Source organism: Vidua macroura, chromosome 23 (assembly GCF_024509145.1).
Source record: "Vidua macroura isolate BioBank_ID:100142 chromosome 23, ASM2450914v1, whole genome shotgun sequence".
NCBI lineage: Eukaryota > Metazoa > Chordata > Aves > Passeriformes > Viduidae > Vidua > Vidua macroura.
The window spans coordinates 5877838-5890747 of NC_071593.1; the positions used below are offsets into that span (position 1 = coordinate 5877838).

The 12910-nt window shown below is 45.1% G+C and overlaps 1 long non-coding RNA gene across 2 annotated transcripts in view; it reads left to right on the forward strand.

Moving 5' to 3' along the window:
- The window catches only part of LOC128818191 (uncharacterized), a 113566-nt gene that overhangs the window by 72396 nt on the left and 28260 nt on the right, over positions 1-12910 (forward strand). The gene's annotated exons all lie outside the window — the stretch shown is intronic.

The following is a 12910-nucleotide window of genomic DNA, read 5'->3' on the forward strand; positions in this document are numbered from 1 at the left end:
TCCCCTTTCTGCTGGCACCTGTCCTGGGGACACTCTGTCATCTGCAATGTCCTGGGGGACCCAAGCCATTCCCTGCCAAATGGCCTGTGGCCAGAACTGCTGGAAAACTCAATCACTGAGGCAAAGCCCTTCTATTTTACCCCTCACCACAGCTATCCAGTCTCAACACCCATTTGGGTGCTAATTAAAACCCTGGTCCTAAACTCTCCCCTCTACTCTTCTCCAGTTCTTCCCCTTTCAGTCTTCAGCTCTCCCCTTTCAGTTGCAGGGTGAGAAATTAATTTCCTACATAGGTCTGTGTGTGTGTGCATCTATAAATAAACAGACCAATATTCTGGTAACTGAATTGTACCCTCCCCTTCCCTGCCTCAGGAGCATCTTGTTCCCATCTCTCCCCAGCAGAAGCGCGAGCCAGAATGAAATGCCTGATTCCTAGTAAGTACTGTCAGCACAGCAGCTGGGGAGAAGAATATCTGAGGGAAATGCACGAGTGCACTGGCATTTATTTATTTCCTGGGGATATTTATATAGCACAGACCTCAGAGCACAAGTGCACTTGATGTTTCTGTCAGCGAAGGAGGGGAAATGAGATTGGAACACCGGCTGCACCGTGAATTTTTTGCTCCCAGAACTGCCAGGGATGGCCCCCAAGGCTCTGAAGGTTACTGGGATTGAGTCCTCTTGTCCGACTGCTGCGAGTGGGAGGCACAGAGCCACCAAGGCTGGCACTAGAACGAGATTAACCGCAAGCCCTGATTTGACTGTCATGCTATTTTTTCTCCTCTAGAAAAAGTCCCTGAAAAAGGCTAGTGTCACCATTTGTCAAAAGTACAATTTTTTCTTCTTTACTAAGGCAGAATTCCTTGGTTTCCCTGGGATATTTGCCTGAGCAAACAGTGAGGGAAGGCTAAATCAGGTTTTAATTGTCCATGACTTGCAGTTTCTGGACTTTCCCAGCTCATTCCTCCCTAATCACTAAACATCCCATGCTCCCATTTCCTGTAAACTTTTCAGTGTCTCTTTCCACTTCAACTTTGCATGTTCTAAAGAGTCAAGGCCCAGCACTGAGAACTGGGTACGTGACAGCAGCAAAGATCCCAGTGCCAAACTGCAACTCCTTTTCCTGAGCATCCGTCTGGCCCTGCGCTCCCGGGGCCGAGGGAAACTGCTGCCCCAGACCTGTCTGCAGGAAAGCAGCACCTGTGGTGTCACCTTGGCTCATTCTTGGTGCACACCAGAGCCAAGGCTGCTCCCAGTGCCAGAGAACTGCCTGCAGGAACATCCTGTGTGTGCCTGGGGGGAGAGGGAGAGGGAGGAAGAGGAAGGGCTGGGTTAGTGGCCATGCAAGAGGCTTCCCAACATGCTGCCTTCATCAGAGGGACATGCTGAGTAATTAACAGCCAACAACGCCAGACAGGGGAGATCTTTGTTCCTGTTTGGAGGGCGAGGGCTACGGGGGAAATTAGGAAGCATGGAGATGGGAGCAATTTGGCCTCGTTCCACCAGTACACACTGCTTTATTAATAGGAGCTGCACATGTTCCTGAGCCGTGGAGCCAGGCAGACACTGCAGGGGCTGGCTCCTGGCTGCTGTCAGGCAGTGATTTACCAGGGGCCACTCGCTGCCCTGCCATGAGGATGTGATGGAAGTGAACAAGGAACAACTGTCATGAAGTTGTTCCAAGCAGGAATTTATTTGCTAAGAACTCGTCTTTTAGTGTAGCTTTTTCCTAAAGCTGTTCAGACTTAGAGGAGTTCTAGGCAGAGGACTTGTCTGCAGTGTTATTAAAATGTTCAGTATTCCTTCTTCTGTTTAGGAGCTGCCATTGTGGAAAGAACACTTCATATCCTACTTGTCTTTTCTTCACAGCTGACGTGCACCCAATTGTTCCTGTAATTGAGATAATCTGTACTCTGTTCTCATTAGATTATTCCCACCCACAAATATTCTTCATATGTCTTCAACCATGAAATGACCTGCTATAACACCAGCTGTCCCAGTGAGCCCAGTGGAACTGGTGCTTGCATGAGTAAGGCTTAGAGCACTTGATCCCAAGCTATTTAGACTTTAGTCACTCAGTTGCTGTCTGGTCCTACAGGGAGGAGGGATGACTGTGTACAGCAGAGCAAGCCAGGAACATTTGATTCACCATCACAGACTCTTTTGCCCATGTCTGCCTATTTGATTTAAAAATATATACATGCCAAGGGGCTTGATATGTCTCTTGTGCCCCATTTAGCATCTGCTGAGCGTCCCGGAGCAGCCTGCAGTGTAACACAAGTCACTGGAGGATAGATTTGATAGAGGCAAAAAACAAAGCAATTGATACCCTCAGGCTCCAGAAATCTTCAAACTGATTCTTGCTGACTACAGGCAACAGAGCAATTCACGGCAACGTGGTTGAAAGTTCCTTTTATTTCAAAGCTGCTAAACCCTCCCTGGCACTTAAAGTCACTTTTCATAAGGCAAACCCAGTGAGCTTGCTGGGTTCCCAAGATCTCAGCCCCAGGAAGCCTTTAACAGGAGTCAAAAGAGACATTAAGCACTGGGGAGGAATCAGGGAGACATAAAACAGAAATTAGGGTTTAACATGGGGCTGTGGGGAGCTCAGTAAACAAAAGGCAATTTTTTCACATGTTATTTCCCTCCTGTACATTTCCCTTTTGGTCAGACCTTCAGCAGAGCTTTTTCTGTGGAAGTGGCCCACTTTGCCCAATGAATGAAGTGCACTCTGCAGATGGGAGCTGGGGTGTTTGGAAGCGGGTGTTTGGAAAGTGGTAGCCAGATTATTTTATTTTAAGGCTCTATTGCAGCAAAAGGCAGGAAAACAGACAGGGGGAGAGTAGTGAGTGGTTCACTGGCACTGATTGTCTACCACAGCAGGTTCAGCACTTCGATTTGAGTGACTTCTCTCTCCAGATGGTTGGTGGGAGCTGAGTACCCAGATCTTTGCATAGCATGCTCCATAATGAAAACGTATGGCATCACTTGCTATCTTTTAAGAGCTTTTTTCTTCAGCCCAAGTATAGCTCAGTGTGTTATGGATCCCTTCTCTGCCTGATGCAGAAAAATCGGGTCCCTGTCACCCGCCCAACCAGGGACTGGGAGCTGGGAGTTCCTGCGTTCAAGGCAGACTCGCTCATGCTTTTACAACTGTATAATCCCACGAGGATGAGGAGTAGTCTTCCTGCCATGGGGAAATTGGTAGAACGGCCCCAGCTTTCCAGATCATGTTGCTACTTTGCATGCTTTTGTCTGACCTAAATATTCAGTATAACTAGTGGTTCATAACACCACACTGATTCTATGGGAACTGAGAAATTCTAGTAATCTAAAGAAAGTATCTCTGTGTCCTCTCACAAAGCACCAGGGATTCGATAAATGGGCTTATAGAGGCACCATCTTCAGAAATGCTGGACTGACATTTCCAGCTATTACAGGGTGGAAGCCACTGTCTGGCTTTTCCAGCAGCACAGGATGATGTTACTTGCCCAACAGCACCTTCTGATTTTGTTTGAACAAGGATCAGAACTATCTTCTGGTGAGTTCTGGTGCCCAAAACAAACTACTTCTCTCAATACTGCAACACAGAGAAAAAAAAATAGGTTTTGCTCCAATATAAAATACAAGCTGTAATTCACTGTAATTTGGGGTCAGATAAAATTATCCTGTAGACATCTTTCCATGTATCAGTTCCCAGGGACATTTTGACTGATATCTTGCCCAAAGCACCCAGGTCACTATGCCCTGTCCATGTTCAACATAGAATAATTTCCGTAACTTCTATTTCCATTCCATCTTCTGGATATGAAAACCCACAAATCTGCCCTCTTTAATGTGCCCCTAGAGCCTTTGAAGTTGCCTAGTGACCTTGTTTTTTGGGTTTTTTTTTTCTCAATGGCATCAGGATTTTGCATCTAAATCACAAGGCAAACCTGGGTTTGATTGGATTCTGCTGACTCCTTCCCAGGAAAAGCAAGTCCAAGCTCCTCAGCAGCCATTCTCGTGCTCTGCTTAAGCTCTGCTTGTCACACATGATATGTGTGACACACTGGATTCCCTTTGTTTCCCCCAACTTTTGATTTTCCATGTGAGACGTGGAGTGAACTGGGAAACACAATCAGTGGGAAGAATATACAGGAAATGGAAGCCATAAACAAAACTGACTGGTTGAGTCTCCCTGAGGTCTGGAGTACAGTTGTTGAAACAAAGGACTGGTGACCCCAAAAGATCTAAAGCTAAACAGAATCCTTTCAAGATGGAAATGTGGGACAAAGATGGCAGAGATGAGCTGGTAATGGCCTCATCTTTTCTTTTGTAGGCTCTATTCCAGATGGAGCTTTAAAATAACAGCAGCATGTTGGACCCACACAAGGGCAGGGCTCAGAGTTAGGAAATCTTCATCTACTGTGAGACTCATGACCAGATTTTGTCTTCCTAAACCTGGAGGATTGCCTTTTAATGATCCAAACAGTCAGGGCTGGAGGCAGCTTACCAGAATAATTCAGCTGCCATTTCAGAACTAATAAATAGAAACCTTTATAATCTATTTCTGAGGCATATAAAAAGAAGAAAATACCTGATGTTAATATCTGAGATGAGTTTCAAAAGAGACACTCTTCTTCCTAGTCACAAAAATCAATAATCCTCTGTAAGTGTCCAGATTTCAGCAACCAGAAGCTCCAGCCTTCACCCATTAGCAGGAGGGAAACAGGGAAATAGTGTTATTCTCACAGCAGGGTATAGCAAGAGGATATTACGTGTATTTCTCAATGACAGATCCTTGGTTTTGAACTTTGGAAAATCTGGATGCTTCTCAGAGATGTTAAAAAGAAAAGGCTTGGATTCTGCTTCATGGTGTAGGTGCTAAGCCAGCTTGAAAATGCTGGCATCATCACCAAATGCCAAAGTTCACCACACTTAGTTAAATTCAGCTTTTTACAGCAGGGTGGTCAAACACTGGAACCAGTTTCTCAGGCAGACTGTGGAGCTTCCATCCTTGGATACATCCAACACCCAACATGGCACTCAGCAAAGTCCTGACCCTGCCCGAGCAGGGCCCGAGCAGAGGACCAGGAGATCCCAACCTCAATGATTCTGTGATAAACTCCATCCTTGTTTTGTGTCATTATGAGAATTTCTATGTGACCCAAAATTCTTCCATTCTAAGAATTTGAGAGCGTTAACATTAATTTAAGTGGGAGTGAGATCAAATTCCAAGATGTCAGGGTGGTAGAAAGCTCTTTATCTCATAAAGCTCCTGGGCACCTTTTACTGGAATTAACTCTGGGTTTTTTCCCTTCAGATATTCTCCAGCCTTTGCAAAGGAAACTGCAGTAACAAATCAGATTCTGCAGTACAGCATTTTAAGTCCTGAAGCAAAATTCAGCAGTTTTAGAGGGACAGCATAAAAGGGAATGGGGCGGGGGAAGTGGGGTGGGAAGTATTTATAATCCCTTTAATATTTTAAAATTTAATTATATCCAAATTGGGTTAGCGAGACTGACAAGAATACTGCATCTAAAGCATGGAGCCCAGAGGCAGCATTGGAAAATGAGAGGAGAAATTAATAATAAAAAACTCCTATTGCTTCAAGGCAGCAGACTGGAACACTGACATTCCATTACTCCGTCTGTCTGCTGAATTCATTTAGCATCTGTGGCCTAAATAGGCTAGTTTTAAAGAGGCATGCTCCAGTTTTCATGTTGGCAGGGGGTGGGGGTTGTCAGAGGATTTTTCTTCCTTGAAATCCGTCTGGGGAAGGCACATCAGGCTGTGGTTAATAGGGGAGAGTCCCTCTGACCTCCCAGCAGTTGTAGTTAAGTGATACCTTGGAGGGCTCTGTAAAGCCTTCCAGAGTGGGGGCTGCAGCACTGGGGCACTGCAGCTCCATTTCCCAGGGCAGAGCAGGAGCAAGGGTGTCGTGCATGGAATTGCAGCCCGGGGTTTAACTCTGTCAAGGCACGAGTTCAGCCCTCACTGAAGTCCAGCCATTTCCAGCAGCTCTGAATTAAAAGGTGCATCAAGGTATTAAAGGGAATATCACAGAATTAACAGGGCAGATTGGGAAATGTTCTCCTTCTCTGAACCCCCAACACTGCCCAGCAGCCCCTGCCACAGCCTGTGTCCCCCAGAACTCCCAGCTCTCCCTCGGGATGCTCCTTCCAACTGCCAGCTCCATCCCAACCTTTGGGAAGGGCAGAGACAGCCCCTGGGGCAGGGGGGCTGCAGAGCCCAGGGAACCCACACAGGGAGAGCCCAGGAGGGGGAGAAGGGAATGATTCTCCAATTTACTTCCCAGAAACCTACAAGTATTTCACTTTTGGGTATTTTCTGAAACATCTGGATACCAGGAGGATAAAAGGTACCAGTGTAACCTCCCAGTAAGATCAATTGTTTAAAGTTTTCTGTGTATTTCCAGTCTTTTTGGCTTCCTTCCCAAGCTTACAGAAACAGGTCTGTGACTTTCCTTGGAGTAGAATATAATGTATTCTGTGTAGTTCTATTTTTTTTTTGTTTCCATTTTATGCAAATAAACTTTTATTCCCTCTCCCCTGATTTATCATCTTCAAGGTCTTTGTGTAAATTATGCAGAAAGGAAAACCATGGATTTTATGGAAAGTCATATAGAAGCTGTTAAAATTGGCCTCTTCTCCTCCTCCTCATTGTTCTTTGCTCTCAGTGTGGATTTTATCAAAAGTTTTTATCGAGTTTAATGGAGATTACCCAACAGACAGAGACATGATAAAAAATTTTACGGATGCAGCCAACCATGAAACACAGCCGTGCTTTTTGATTTCGAGCATGTAGGGTCTTACCCAGCAGGATTCTCCCAGCTACCTGCAAAATCCAAGTTTTCTGAAGTGTTGGCTGCTGGAGAATGACTTCCCCCAGGAAGAGGGAAGGTGAGACCCTCTGTTTTCTTCACATCATGTACTGGGAGAAAGAGTTCATGAACTGCCCAGAGTTGCTGTCAAGGACATGCTGCTGATTTCTGAGAAAATTTAATAATATTTTGGACATGAAGAGAATCTTGCCTATTGTCATCCAGCCATAACCAACACTGACACAGGCACTCTCCACCAAAACAACTCTTGCCCTAAAAATGTAACCACAGTTTTAATCCTTTCACTGCCATTTTTTTTTTCCATCACTGAATACCATCATTGTCTCCTTCTTGGGTCACCTTCTGCTGGATTCCACAGTCACTGAAGTCAGAGCTAAATTGGTTTAAGAAGGTATAAATACTGCTTAATACTTCTTGATATCATTTCCAGCCTCCACCTTGGCTGCTCCTAAAAATAGGTACTCTGTAAACTTTCTTGCTTTGTCCTGAATTTTATGTTTATGCTTCCAGGGGGGCATCTTCTTTTTGTTTTTGCATTTCAACAGAATTGAAAGTAAATACCTGGCTTGCATCTTCCCAAGCACATGTGCTGCAGGGAAATCTAACCACTGGAGAGCTGCTTTTAAAGAGCTGTGTTATTCCTTCTTCCTCCCATTAGGCAGCAGTCCAGCCAAATTTACCTTTGCTTTGACTTAAACATATTTCTTTTCTAGTCTTTTTCTACAGCAACAGTCTGGCCTTAGGCAAATCTCCTGGGAGACTTGGTTAAAATGCACCTGTGCTACACAGGCAAACAGATATTGCAGAGTTGCTGGTGCTCTCTCTTGGCCAACACTGCAATATTTCACTGGGGCTCTTACGGGATTCGTCTCCATCACAAAGGAAACGTCCTGTAGTGTTGAAAGAGGACTTAATTTCAGTTATCATTATTTCATAGAATGAGAACTGTACAGTTATAAATCACCAGAGAATTTTCTGCAGCTTTCATTGAATTCTTTCTGCTTTAGGCTCACAACTGTTTCTTGCAACTCACAGCCTTTTCTGCTCAGCTTCCTTCTTTAACTGCTCACTTCTGCCTTTCTTTTTTTCTATGGAAATAAATAAGTCCCAATTAGACCACTACCCAAAGATGCCAGGTTGCTCATCATCTTTTTCCCTTTGTTTATGTATCTTCATGGCAGTGCCTGCCTTGATAATAAACAATTCTGTAATCACATCAAAACTAGCAGGAATAAACCTTTGATGAGCATATGCAGAATCCTGTTAGAGATGTGTTTATTAATGGCAACTATAAATCACTGGTTGGTGTGATTTCACTGACTTGTATTTAACTTGCATTTGACAGGTTCCATCTCTTTAAGAACTTTCCTTCAGGGAGTAGCTTAGTTCATTTTTCTGAAGAGAAGCAACGACCTCCCCCAGGTTGTTTCTTGACTGAAGTAATTGCTGTGACTCCTCAGGTCCCAGACAACCAACAGATAATTAGTTCCAATTAAGTTCTCTCACAGGTGCTTACGATATTGCCATTTGGAAGCAGCAGGTTCTCCTGGAAGGTGAACTGAACAGTGGGGAAGGGAGCACCAAAGATCAGAGCCAAAGGAGGATCAGTCCTGCTGTGGTGCTGCTTTTGGCTTTAGCAGGGGTATGTACCAACTATGTTTTTACTTTTAGACCTGGGGTTGCTCAGTGTGGGTTCTTGTTGGGCTCCTTTCACTCTTTAAAAAGGGGAGGAAAAAAAAAGGGCAAGCACGAAGTAACTTTCAAATGGCCACAGTGTGAGAGCTGTGCTGAGGAAACCTAAGGAACACAGAGCACCTGGGCTCTGCCACAGAGGCAGGAGCAGCCCTGGGGTCCCCTGTTCTCCCTGCAGAGCCTGTGTGCTTTGGGTCAGTGGGGTTTGAGTTTCAGGAGGACTCCTGAGCAACACACACAGTCTGACCCGTTCTTACTGGTGCCACTGTTCTTAGCTGCTTCTTACTGGTGCAATGGGGCTCCTAAAGCTGCTTCTTAGCCAGAGAAGGATCATGTCTTTAACTGTCTGCAGCCTGTTGCTTTATGTGGGAATCAGGAGGGAGTTGTAGAACTTATATTAAAAGACAAAAAGCATCTATGAACTTGACATGTGACTAAAAGCACAAAAAGAGCTGCAGATTTTAATTTAATCCCTGTCTCAGTCATTGTTATTTCTGTGTCTGCCCTTACTGGTGGTGTGTGTTGTGCTACTGTTGAATTGTGTGCTGGCACTTTTATTTAACCAAAATGCAGTTGCAGGGTGCAATGGGTGCAGCTCTGTGCCTGCCCCTGACTCTTGGAGGGTCTGTTGCTCTGAATTCCAGTTCCTGGCCATACTTTGAGCCAAGACAGTGCTTTTTATTGTACACTGAAGAAAGTTAAGTGTATGTAAAACACCAGTAATGTCAATCTCATCCCCAAATACTGCCAGCATTGTTCACCTGCTCTGGTAGTGCTGCAATTTAGACCTCCCCTATATGGTTTCTACCAAGCCTGGCTTGTTTCTGCTCACCCAGCTGGGGAGAGTCTCTGCTCTATTGGCACTAATTAATTAATGACTGAGAGAGCTGCTCCACCTGGGTTGAATCACTAGGTTGGAAGAGACCTTTAAGTTGGTTGGTTGAGGAGGAAAGAGGAGGAAATGCCCTTGAAGAGGCTCTTTGGGTTGGTCATCCTTGAACCTACAAGGTCCCTTTGAGCTCTCTGGGGCTGCCACAGCACTTTGGGCTGTGTCCATAAGTGAGCACCTGGAAAGATCAGGAAGCTCTGTATTTCATGGATTTGAGTATTCTTCTGTCTTTTTGTAACCCAAAACCTCCATCAAACTTTCCATGGTAGCAGTTAGAAACCCATCATGAATATGTATGTCTCAATTTACTGACTTCCTTAAAATCTGAGTGTGCTTGAAACTGTTCCTTCCTTTGGCATGACAAACTTTGCTCAGGCAAGGAGAGGCATATTTTGAATAGTGTGCAACACTTTGTTCCATCTTATATTTTCTCCTTGCTATAGCCTGAAAAATGAGAAATTATGTTTAAATAACAGAGAATATTTACTAGTTTCCATCTCTCTATAAATCTAGAAACTTGATTACTGGTAGTTAAAATATGTGGGCTTCAAATGGCAGCAGGGGGAAAAAGTATATCACAATCTATTATTAGCCCAGAAGAAAACTACTAGTTTTCCTTTTTTATTCCTATCTTTTTTAGCCCAGGAATTTCTCTTTCTAGTGATACAACTCAGCCACTTCTCATCCCGTGTGTAGATATTTGGGCCTTAAACCAACCCCTGCAGAATTCTGAGCTTTATTCACAAAATGGCCCTGGCCTGAATACAAACTGCCACACTTTCTGTGGGAGGAAGAAGACAGGAAAAATGTTGTGGCAGGTGGCTTAAAATAAATAAGACTCAAACAAGCTCTGCTTGGAAGTGCTCAGAGCTCGGGAATGCTCGAAGCAGGCCCTGCAAACCTGCTGGGGAGAGCACTTAGGGGAAGGTCACTTGCAATTATCGTATGGTTTTGCAATTTTTTGCCTGGATGTTATTACAACCAACACTGTGTGCATTTACATCCTAGGAGATACATAAACTAACCTCCAAATACCACCTCAAGCCCCTAATTATAAACCCAGATATGGGGAATGTACCAAAGACCTGTACATTAAATATAATGCACCTGAGACCAGGACTTGGCTTTAAAGCTACAGTTTTACTTAAGTTTTTCACTGCCTGGATTATAATTTTAGTAATATGAATAAGAGACTGTGCAGATGCTAACCAGATGCTAATATCCAACTGTAGTTCCACATGTTTCCATGTAATAACTAAGTGTTACTATGGTGATAACAGATTCACTGGAGGTTTGATTTAATAAAGCAGGATTGCATGTTAGTGTCTGTGCAGTTGCCATAGTTTTAGCCAAACAATCGTGCTGCTTCAGACTGAATTGATGGTGTTGCCACTGAGCTGAGTTTCCCTTGTAAATCTGTTTTTCAGGAATAAATTTGCTATGTAAGCAGGTTATAGTATATTGCTTTAATTGATCCCTCTTCCTCCAAATGGCAAAAAAGGGATGGTTTTGAATATGAGCAGAAAAGTAATTTTGCTTAGAAGTGGGGGTTCTTCTCCTTTCCCTCTTTTTTTTTTCTATGCTGCATTTGACTTCAGATTTAAAAGATCTTTAAGCCAACTGCCCAAGGCTTGCCAAGGGAGCCGGAGAAGTAGGAATAAGCAAAGAATCTAAGTTGGCTTTCACATGAGAACACCTGTGTTTGCAAATGACAGCAAGGGATGTTCAGTTTTATTGCCACCCATCCCAGAAACTGAGCTATAGGGGCTTGAGTGTTATTATTTTAAACTTATAAAGTGCAGTCTGGTAGGTACTGATGGCCAAGTTCTGCAGTTCCCAGCTCAGCAGGTCTGTGTTGTTGGTTTAACATACACCAGAACCATGAGCACTTCTGTCCTCACCCTTTGGTTCTGCCTTTCCTGCCTGATCATTCCCAGATCCATGGAGCTACTCCCTGCACCGTGACAAGAGAGGGCAATGGAACTTCCACTCCCAGGAAAGCTGGGCCCAAATGAGTCCATTTCTTCCCTGACCCCAGGATTGTTGCTTCTCCAGCCAGTGGGAAGCTCTGTGGCTGTTTCTGGTGTAGGATCTGGTGTAACCCTCTGTAGCTCCACTCCACAACACCCTGACAGGAGGGTGCAGGCTCTGCTCCCAGGAAGAAAGGACAGGACGAGGGGAAACAGCCTCGAGCTGTGCTAGGGGAGGTTCAGGTTGGACACCAGGAGGAATTTCTCCATGGAAAGGGTGCTCAGGCCTCGGCAGGAGCTGCCCAGGGAGGTTTGGAGTGTCCATCCCTGGAGGTGTCCAAGGAAGGCCTGGATGTGGCACTCAGGGCTCTGGGCTGGTGACAAGGTGGGGGTGAGTCAAAGGCTGGACTCGATGGTCTTGGAGGTCTTTTCCAACATCAGTAATTCCATAATTCCATCCATGTGCTGCTTGACCTGGAGAGCAGCGTGTCAGTCAGAGCTGGGAACTCATCTACTTTCTACAACACCACGAGGAGCCTTTGGCTTCTGTTACATCTTAATAATAGAAATAATAATAACAATAATTAATAACTCTAATGATAGTGATAACCTTCCAGCTGAACATGTGCAATTTGTATTGCCTCAGCATTATTCCCAGGCAGAGCTTCATTGATATTCAGCGCATCGGCGTGTCTGTCACTGCTCCGTGCACTTTGGGTCTGGAATCCTTAGGGAGCCTCACAGCTGTCAAATTGACTTCCATCATTTCTTTCGGAGCTGAGAGACAAATTATCCAGCCAGCCATCAGCCTAGGCTTTGCAATCGAACTTGCAATCTCTAAGTGATAAAATGCTGCCTCCCAGGTCAGACAAACAGTCCGGCTGTGAGGAGGGTTGAGCTGGCTGAGAGTGTTGATGCTGTTTGTTGGTGTCCCTTTATTTATTTTTTTTTCAGAAGCTGCTATTGGGCGGCTTTTTTTTTTTTTTTTTTTTTTTTTTTTTTTTTTTTTTCTGTTCTGTGTCTTTTTGAGAAGTATTCATGGTCTAATGATCCGGCAGGCGCCTGGGTGAGTCACTGACATATGTCGGCTCAGAGTCCCACTGGGACAGACGCTGCTCCTGGGCGCTGCTGACACGGAACCGGGAGGACGGGCAAGCTCACGGCTTGGCCTGGCCGTGGGATGGCAACACTTACCCCGTCAAAGAGACTGGGGAGGTGAATGAATTGGAAAGGCTTTTCCAGTGTTTCATCCGCGTTAACTGCGAAGAGGTTTGGGGGAGGTTTGTTCTGCGTCTTCAGAAGAACCTTAGTTCCATCCCCACTTTTGTGCTCGTGATTCGAGGGTTTTGCTCAGGGTTTTTGCCCTATCCTGGACACACCGACCCGTCTTTGCCGCACCCGCTTGGCTCACAGCGGGCAGGGCCGCGGTGCGGGGCTCGGGGGGTGAATGAGGCAAAGTCCGCAGGTGGGACCCGACGGCTGCAAAAAAAAAAACCACCGGGGGATCCACCC